This window comes from Triticum aestivum, chromosome 4D (assembly GCF_018294505.1).
Source record: "Triticum aestivum cultivar Chinese Spring chromosome 4D, IWGSC CS RefSeq v2.1, whole genome shotgun sequence".
Taxonomy (NCBI): Eukaryota; Viridiplantae; Streptophyta; class Magnoliopsida; order Poales; family Poaceae; genus Triticum; species Triticum aestivum.
Window position 1 is genome coordinate 507,561,688 of NC_057805.1, and position 10,716 is coordinate 507,572,403.

The 10,716-nt window shown below is 45.6% G+C and overlaps 1 non-coding gene across 1 annotated transcript; it reads left to right on the plus strand.

The window, feature by feature from the left end:
• Window positions 1–10,319: 10,319 nt before the first annotated feature.
• Window positions 10,320–10,390, plus strand: TRNAG-GCC (transfer RNA glycine (anticodon GCC)). Its single transcript has one exon. It is a non-coding gene; the product is annotated as a tRNA-Gly (tRNA).
• The last annotated feature ends 326 nt before the right edge of the window (window positions 10,391–10,716 follow it).

A 10,716-nucleotide genomic window follows, 5' to 3' on the forward strand; every position in this document is an offset into this window, starting at 1 on the left:
AACTCTTCATGATCTCCGCTTGCGAGAAAACATATCATCAGTACTTACTCTAGTACTCAATGACATCTTTCACTGTTGTCCCATGATCAGTACTTTGATCAGTTTAGTATCCATACTCGCAACACCTTGGGAGTATCGGACATATCTGGTTGTTTTACATACCATGGAATACATAATTAATCCAAACACAAAACTGTGTGGAATCTGCATCATGTAGTTTGCTCATCAGTGTTTTGCGACACCGATTCTTGCAAAAAAAAACTCTTCCATGTGACTCCGGCAAGAATCACTCCTTGGCGGTTTTAAATGCTAAAAGGTTTTAGCACCTTGTCAATATGTATTCATTGCTTAGCCCTATTAGGTAAATCTATCTCCATAGGTCATTATGCCTAATATTGAGGCTAATTAGCCTATGCACTTCATCAAAAAACTATTTTCAAATGAAGTCCTAATTTGTGTCAAGAAATTTATTTCCAATTAACAATGTGTCAAGCACACAAGGTTTTTAGAAATATTATTATGCTCCCACTTACTTTCTTGAATTACAAGCATCTTCGTTACCCATTGATGAAGTCAGAACCCTTTGACCATTTCATCAAAGCACGAAGATTCAAACTCCATTTTGCTCTCTTCTGTCCATCGCTGGAACTCTGAAGTTTGCACCCTTACTAGCATCCTCTGGATAGACAAAATGCCTTGGATTGTAACGCATGCAAGTCCTTGGTTTCATTTCCATCAAATGGAAATCCTATTGTCATCCATGTTTCATATCTCATGATTGAAATATGTATTAATTGCTAGTTCAACCTCAACCGACTTTAAGCATCGCTACGATGAAAACAACCTCATCGTAGTCAACTTTTGAACTTGTTATTTCAACAAGTCGAGCTTTATGGATAAAACATTTTTATCCGTATCAGTTTTAAGTTCCATAAATATTCGTTAGACTCTAAGTCTTCCGAAAGGTGTATCAAGGTTTTAATCTTGAATCACTTATATGGAAACTAACTCGGGTTGTATTGGCATTTAGCCAATTCCGGAGTCAGGGCCCATCAACGCTTCCTTGTATATCGTAGGTATAATGTTGTCTAACAACAATATCTCGTTTGCGCACCTGAGAGGTTTGCACGAGCCTTGCCTACGTGGTTCAGCTGCAAGTTCGACCGAAGTTCATACATTTTATTGTAGAGACTTCCGTATCAGTCGCAGTAGGAGACTCTGAATTACTTCCAAGGTCTCTTTCCTTTGATCTGATGATGAAGATACTGTTTATCTCGTAGAGTTGCACTATTCTCCCACTCACCTTTTTCAAAGAACCATTCTCTTTAAAAGCACACCGTTTCGCGGCAAAACTATTTGCCTCGGTATAGTGAGGGAGGAATATCCAACATTTTGGTATAACCTACAAAGTAGCACTTGTCTGATTTGGAATAGGTTTGTAACCTTTTACACAAGCCCCATATTCCAAATGTTAAGAAAAGATATAACATGGTTGGGCGTACCATACCATGGCTTCATTTCAACAGACCCGATGTAGCTCTTTTCAGTGTAAAAGCCGCAGTCTCTAAAGCATCACTTTAAAAGGGATAATGACAAATTTATTTATGTCATCTTTGACCTTACCATGTCATAAATGGTTTGATTACATCTCCATAGACTTTCCACTTGTAGTGGTGTTCTGGGAGGTGCAAGTTATGAAACCCCTTTCACAACTCATCAGACATTCGCTAAACATGTAACTCAAATATTCCTTTGTGCAATCAAATTGCAGAAACATAATTTTCTTGTTACAATAACTTCTACTTCATTTTTGAGAACCTTTCGAATGATTTCAAAAGATCCAGACTTACGTCTCATCAAGTAAATATCCATATATCTATTTGAGTCATTTCTGAAGATAAATAAATCCACCACTAACAACACTTATCGGACTACACACATCAAATGTATGATCACTAATAAGTTTGTTGTTCGTTCCTTATGGCCTGTGAACGGTATTTTAGTCACTTCACTTTTCGGAGGAAAGTTGCAAGTGTCAGATGATTCAAAATCAAAAAGACTTCAAAATCCATCATAATGGAATTTTCCATGCGGTTTTCTCCAATGTGACCAAATGTAGTGCCACACTTGTGTGGTATTCTTTTAGTCTTGCGACATTTAGCGTCAGTGTTATGGATGTATCATATTACCATCAATATTCATAACATACATGCCATCTTGGATGGAAGCATGGCCCTTCATGTTATTCATAATACTTAACAACAATTGTTGTTTTTATGAACAACTCTTTTGCAACAAACATTGTGTAATGGGCTAGAGTGTATGAAACTCTAAAATGAATTATGAAAGTAAACCAAGAGGTATTGTATTATTATCAATATTCATAACATACATCTCATTCATAATGAAAGTATGGCCCTTGTGTTATTCATAACATCGAACATAAAAAGTTCTCTTATGAACAACCTTCTTGCAAGATACCTTATGCAATGGGCTAGAGTTTGTAAAACTCTAAATGAATTATGAAAATAAATACAAACGTCAATACACCGATGGAAGGTATAGTAACATTTACTATGTTCCCTGTGTATACCTTAACCTCATTCCTGGCTAGTCTTTTTAGGCCATAGTAGCTCTTACATTGATTCGTAACAGAATGCAATCGAGCGGGTATCTTTGTGATTAACTCACAATACCCAAGAATTAGTGATTAACATGTTTAACCATAATTCCCAGGAACTATATCTTTGACCAGCCTACTATACATCAAAAACTTGTATGACATTCATACATGAGTTGGATATTCCAGTCATCTTTCTTTCTGCCTTTATACTTCTAACAGTTTAACTTTTAGTATTTCTCCTACTCGCAAAAGAAGCACCCAACTTAAGAGTGGCGTTAGCCCCGGACTTCCTAGGCGTGTAAGTCATACTAACACCCTTTGGACACTTCCTTTCTCTTTAAGTTGTTGTTTTATTCACCTTTCATTATATGACAGGCGTTCTTTTGGATCCCTTTCCTAACAGTCAAATGCGTAGTAAACACTTTTACTAATACTTGCAAACAAACATTGCTTTGTTTGTATCTGAAAATAATTTTCAGTTCCATGAATATCATATAACTATCCCAACTTTTGAAGTTTGGGTTTCATGGAAGCAAACATATTCCACTTGACCGTAACAGAATTCTAGCTTTTGGATCGAAGGACGAGAGTCACATGATCCATAGCATTAGCGGGAGGATACGGAAAGCATGCGATAGGACAAAGTCCTTCTCGGCACTTTTGAGGACAATCCTCATATTACGTTACCAATCGTAAAGTTTTAACCAGATATTTAACAGCGATTCAATTTTAACAGGTAAAGTGGAATCGCGAGCCATTATTCTACAACTATTTTGCAAGAAACACTTAGACAGTGTTCATAATTAATTGCACTGACAATTAAACATGTTAATTCAACAGTGCGCTCCCACTCAAATCAATATCTCTCATAATTGATTTAGAGTGATTCAAGATCCATATTTCTATTCGATGCCATTGACGGGTTCATCACTGATGACACGAATTTCAATCGGTAGGCCAACTTGCCGATCACATCTCTATGTGATTCTTGTTCATCTTTCGATGGGCGTGTTCCGAGCTCAGGACTCTCCTGCCCGAACGTCAAAGACAACCAAGTGATCTTGCTGCGAGGTCTGACCTCACCCGCCTCATTCCTCTCGATTCGTTCGTGCTCATGTGTACATGGCGCACCCCGAAAAGATACGAATTTCAGACGGTGCTACACTTGGGTGAACACTAACTACTTTGATATTTTAAGTGAGAGATCACCCTAATAAAAAGAGACTACCGCGCAATCAAGAAGGGTGCATCATAAGGGATAAATATCTCAGGCAATTCATAATAGCATGATATGGTATAGCCCTTTCTGACGGAGAAGTCTTTCATTTCTTCATCTTCGGCATTCGCGTTGGTGTTCACCTTCGCAAAGATTGCCACCACCTTGTCGATGCACCAGATAATATTGCTATCTCTATAGCTAATAAAATAAGTGCATTACTTAAGGTTGACACGCATGTCATTAAAGTGACAATCATATGGCTCCAGCCATCATGTCGAATCATGACACGCAGGTCATGTTAATTACATCATATAGTCATCTCATACATAATCAAATTGAATATGAGCATTGCTATACCACATCACATGCACATCCTGCAAAACCAAGTTAGACGCCTCTAATCGGTTTATGCAAAATTTTATTTTACGTGGCTTCTAAGGTTTTGACTTAAACCGCAGCTACCAACGTTTTATCATCAAGTATGATTATTCAAGTTGCTAGATTAACATCTCGGGGTGTATGAAACACGAGATAATTAAATCTCGAGCCCCATACTAAACTTCGTCATACGCATGACCCCCGTGCAGATCATATCTGCAATGCCCTTTCATCTGCGAATTTCATCTTTATTTTGACTATGGCAGAACCCAAAGAACTGATAGCACTTCCATGATCAATCAGGATCATGGATTGCCAGAACTTTGTCAAATTCCACCATGCTGTCTCGAGATTGAGAAAACACAAATTCTAGGGAAGCAGCAAGAACCTCGGGTAACAGATTTCATCTGTCACCCGCATAAATAATTTTCAGCAATAGATCTCATCTACTACCTAATTATATTATGCAATACCCATACATCTCCATGTATTCTAGATCGAAACCTGCATCTACGCATAGCACGGCTCTTGATGCCACTGTAGGGTAACGTGATAGAAAACAAAAAATTTCCGACCTACGCACCAGCCCAGGACCACTATGGAGACTGCATACATGGTTTGATCTTTTTCGTTACCGACTCGTAGCGCAGCGGGAAGTAGAGTCGATGACGATCGGTGGTGCAGATCCTCGCAGCTAGGATTTACAACCTCCCAACCATGAGGATGTATACCCTCATCTGCTCCTCAGACAGCCCTCCGGGAGATGGTCGAACAGCCCCCCAGACGGTGTCGCGGACAGCCCTTCGGGAGGACCTTCGAAACTCGAACGGTCACTCGGACAGCCCTTCGGGAGGACCTTCGAAACATGGACGGTCACACGGACAGCCCTTAGGGAGGCACTCATGAACTAAGACCGAAACTACGATCTCTCTACAGAGTTGCACACATACGGTGTCATCTATCCGGCAGGGCTTCGCCGTCCAGAACTAGTTCTTGCCGGAACCCAGACAGCCTTACGGCTCTACGAAACTATTTCGCTGGGAGGGAGAGAGAAACCAGATCATGCATGGAACTTGTATGTGAGAAAGAGTTAGTGTGGAGGGCTGCCCCTCCACCTCTATTTATAGGAAATCCCAAGGGGTAGGGTAGTTTAACACAAAAACCAAAAATTCACATGAATGAAGTCCTTCCTCAAGGGCATAAGAGTGAAACCAAGGAACAAGAGGGGCTCCAAGGTGGAGCCCCAAGTGTGGCCGGCCACACCCCTTGGGGGGCCCCCATGAGGGCCTCCCAATCCATCAATGTCATCACTAGATCTTTTGGGCAAAGCCCCAAAAGGTGGCTTTCCATAAAATATCCCAAAAGCACTTTCACTATTCACGACGACATTTTCAGCGTCCGTTCGAACTGAAAATATTTATGTGGGCTTAGAACATTTCCAGTACCCACCATAATAATTTTCAACACGTTCTGGAACAATTCCAGTTTAGTGATTTTCATCTGCAAAAAGCATCTGAACCGGTTCCTGCAGCTCCGGGACATTTCCGGTTTTTATTTCTGAAAATTCCAAAAAGTTTCCAGAATGATTCTGGCACCCTCCAAGAATTATCAGGCATGTGCCGAAAACATTTTGACTTAATGGCATACCCCAAAACAACTATTTTGGTTTCACCGAAACTCATCCGGTGACCTCTCTCTGCGGAACTTTTCCGCTGTCCGAAACTTTACGGTGTCCGAAACTTGTTGGATGATTTTCTCTCAGACTCCCTGTCTAGTATTCAGCAGATAGATGACCCTTAAGCGTGTGACCCTATAGGTTTGGTGAAGTATAGACGTGACCCGGAACCCTTTCCGATCAATGATCAACATCGAAGCCGTGGACACCCATATTGACCCCTATACCCACACGAATGAATATTCGAGTGAACCTCCAGTTGCAGTGAGCTATTGCTGTTGCTTCGCGATATGTCACAAACACCCGAGGTGAGATTTGTTGCATCCCCGTGGACGAACAATTTGTCCACCATGCAAGTTACCTCGTTACCGGTTTTGTGCTCTTTTCTCGTTTCCGTGTTTCGGCATCCCAGTGATCAAATCACACTGTGTCTGGCCAGACGATGATGGATACCGTAATACCGAGAGGGCCCGAGAATATCTCTCCATCGTCCGAGGAGCAAATCCCAATCTTGAGCTATCAAGTTACTTGACACACTTTTCCATGAACCCGTAAGCCGCCGTAATATAGCCACCCATTTACGGATGACGTTTAACAAACCCCAAAGTTCATGAAGCAAGCATGAAGAAACTCGATACTCTCATGGTCTAAGGAATCATGCAAACGTTAACCATCTCTGTGTTATGGACCATTAACTTGTGACGAATGAATCTCTTAGCATAACATCAATCCGGGTCGATTCAACACAAATGTTCTCTTAACATTGTGCCCTCAAAATTGCTGGCATAGACATGCCCATGATCCGGAAAACAGAACCATCATGCAACACTTGAGCTAGTCTTAGAGGCCAGACTAGGAATACTTATTACCGTTTACTATTCCACACGTGCATATGAGTCTTCCTCCGAGCCTCGTGGATATTGCAGACTCGAGAATCATTGCAGTTATAGCATGGAACATAAACATAATTATGAACTCGGAGATAAATAATATCATTTATTATTGCCTCTAGGGCATATCTCCTACAACAACACCACCCCGCATGTATGAGGGGCCGGTGCGACGCTCCGGTGGCATTGCTACCCCCCAGGGCCCCTGTCCCGCCTAACCCTGGAGCGGTTCACCATGAGATCTAGCCCTTTGACTTCCCACGGGCGGGCTTTGACCAGTGGACCTCTCCACCTGGTTGTGCCAGGTCAGCAAGGAGGGACACCTGGGAGCAACATCCGGGCCAAACCCACATCTACATCCCCTCCGTGTAGACCCGACGCGTCCGTTTCCCCCCTCCAGGTGCCGGTGGTGGCGCCGTTCGTGAGCTGGGAGGCCACGCTCCGGAGATGCGTGCCGGGCGTTTGCAACCACCACAACACCTTCAGACTTGTGAGAAGCCGCGTACGCAAGATTGGCGGCATGCTAGCCCACGGAGGCCGCCGGCCACAGTTGTAGACATGCGAAGGGCAATCCGCGTAGAGGGAATTGTTCGGATACTTCTCCATCACCAAAAATTATGAAAAATTACCATCGTTCCTATAGCACATGTGCCCATGTCGTGTAAGAAACTCAAGATTTTATCGCGATCCGAGTATTTAATAATATTCACGCCGCACCGTTACCGCAGAACGTCTACTACTGTGTCATCACCGTCCGTGAGGGGGCCCACACCCCGGAGACGCGTGCCGCCTCTTCGGACATTCCACAACACCACCCCGCATGTATGAGGGGCCGGTGCGATGCTCCGGTGGCATTGCTACCCCGCAGGGCCCCCGTCCCGCCTAACCCTGGAGCGGTTGTCCACGAGATCTAGCCCTTTGACTTCCCACGGGCGGGCTTTGAACAGTGGACCTCTCCACCCGGTTGTGTCAGGTCAGCACAGAGGGACACCTGGGACCAACATCTGGGCCAAACCCACAGCTACATCCCCTCCGTGTAGACATGACGCGTCCGTTTCCCCCCTCCAGGTGCCGGCGACGGCGCCGTCCGTGAGCTGGGAGGCCACGCCCCAAAGATGCGTGCCGGGCGTTTGCAACCGCCACAACACCTTCAGACTTGTGAGAAGCCGTGTACACAAGATTGGCGGCATGCTAGCCCACGGAGGCCGCCAGCCACAGTCGTAGACATGCGAAGGGCAATCCGCGTAGAGGGAATTGTTCGGATACTTCTCCATCACATAAAATTATGAAAAATTACAATCGTTCCTATAGCACATGTGCCCACGTCGTGTAAAAAACTCATGATTTTATCGTGATCCGAGAATTTAATAATATTCACGCTGCACCGTTACCGCAGAACGTCTACTACTATGTCATCGCCGTCCGTGAGGGGGGCCACACCCCGGAGACGCGTGCCGCCTCTTCAGAGATGCCACAACACCACCCCACATGTATGAGGGGCCGGTGCGACGCTCCGGTGGCATTGCTACCCCCCCCTAAGGGCCCCCGTCCCGCCTAACCCTGGAGCGGTTGACCACGAGATCTAGCCCTTTGACTTCCCACGTGCGGGCTTTGACCAGTGGACCTCTCCACCCGGTTGTGTCAGGTCAGCACAGAGGGACACCTGGGAGCAACATCCGGGCCAAACCCACAGCTACATCCCCTCCGTGTAGACCCGACGCGTCCGTTTCCCCCCTCCAGGTGCCGGCGGCGACGCTGTCCGTGAGGGGGGCCACACCCCAGAGACGCGCGCCGCCTCTTCGGACATGCCACAACACCACCCCGCATGTATGAGGGGCCGGTGCGACGCTCCGGTGGCATTGCTACCCCCAGGGCCCCCGTCCCGCCTAACCCTGGAGCGGTTGACCACGAGATCTAGCCCTTTGACTTCCCACGGACGGGCTTTGACCAGTGGGCCTCTCCACCCGGTTGTGTCAGGTCAGCACATAGTGACACCTGGGAGCAACATCCGGGCCAAACCCACAGCTACATCCCCTCCGTGTAGACCCGACGCGTCCGTTTCCCCCCTCCAGGTGCCGGCGGCGGCGCCGTCCGTGAGGGGGGCCACGTCTCGGAGAGGCGTGCTGCCTCTTCGGACATGCCACAACACCACCTGGTTGTGGTTGGTCATCCGATATATATAAACACTTGGGAGCAAAGTCCCCTTCCTATAGACCCGATGCGGCTGTTCCCCACTCCAGGTGCCGGCCGGCGGCGGCGCCGTCCGTGAGGGGGGTCACACCCCTCCGTATAGAACCGAAAATAATGTATGTATGCTTATATTAACACATGCTATATGTAAGTTAGTCAAATGATAATATGTAAGAAAACATAAACTATAGCTATGAAAAAAAGCAAAAAAAAAATATGTCGACGGCAAAGCCGTCGGCATAGTTGCGGCCAGGGCAGATGGACGGCGCGGTGCGGATCGATGACGTGTCATCTATGCCGACAGGTCGGTGCGCTTTGGATCGATGATGTGGCGTTCATATCTATGCCGACGGCCGCCCGTCCCCGCCGTCGGCATAGATCTGACGCTGTTAGCCGCCTGTCAAGGGCGTGGTCGCCGGGCCCGCAGCTATGCCGACGGCTGGTATATGCCGACGGCAGCTGTAGGCGTAGATTCGTCTATGCCGACGGCTGTTCTTTGCCGACGGGGGCCGTCGGCGCATACTGGATAGCCCGACGGCCGTTGTACGCCGACGGCCTGGGGCCAGCTGTCGGCATAGTCTAGAATAGGCCGACGGTGGCCGTCGGCATACTTTTGGCCGTCGGCATCGAGCCCTGTTCCGATAGTGCTGCGGGACTATCATCACTTCCTCGTTTCTGCTTGAGAATCCATCCGTGATTCGTCGGTTCAAAGGCATCATCAACCAGCTATCTGTTGAATCACTGGCCTCCATCCATGGGCAGAACTAAGGGTGGGCTTCACTTGCTACTTGCTTGAGAAAATTTACCCCCACATCAGCGCCTCTTTGCTTTCCTGTTATGTCCGCAGGATCGACCAAGAATTCAATCTTGTAAGCTACCAATATGTATGAATACAGAAGGTTCCGCAACTTTGTCTACCATGTGTATGTTTCGACTGCATTTTAAAAATGATTGACTTGCTTCAGCGTTCTCAGACATGCCTCTAGCATCTAGGATGTGAGCACCGATTGCTGCTCTTCGATCTTTAACTACATACATAGGTTTTGCTGTCCCTATGCCGTATGTGTATGGCTACGCATCCATTTATTTGGCGTTATTTGTGAAGTCGGGCTTGAGCCTTTTTCGCTAGAAGAGAAGTGAAAGAAAATGCATTGTGGTCTGTTTGCACATTACAGATTTTCTTGCTCACCTCAAGATCGACCTCATTAATTTGGTTTAGGATCCTTTTCTTCCTTTTGGCAGCTGAATGTGCTGACGGATGTAAATCGACTCATCAAAGTGTTTCTCTCCAATGGATTTCTAGGCATGAAATGTTTAGCCCTTTCAAAGAAATTGCACATCGAAGCACCAGTGGTCTAGTGGTAGAATAGTACCTTGCCACGGTACAGACCCGGGTTCGATTCCCGGCTGGTGCATATTTTTATTTTTGTTGTCACAAATTTTTGAGTTCGGCACTTTTGTTCATACATATGCATATGCTACTTGTTCATACAGTTTACCTACTAAAGTTTATTGCATTTTTTATGCAAACTGAAGAAACTGTTTCGAGTTATTCTGTCTTTTTTTTTTTGCGGGGAGAGTTGTTGTGTCTTTGTTTTGCCATCCTCTTTAGTACCTTTTGATCAGGCTTAAATCCAATATATCAACCGAGGAACTAGCTCAATAGGAGCCTCTTCGATCCACTCATCACATACAACACTTAAAAAAAAACTCGTTACATACAGGGTTCTCTAGGACAGTA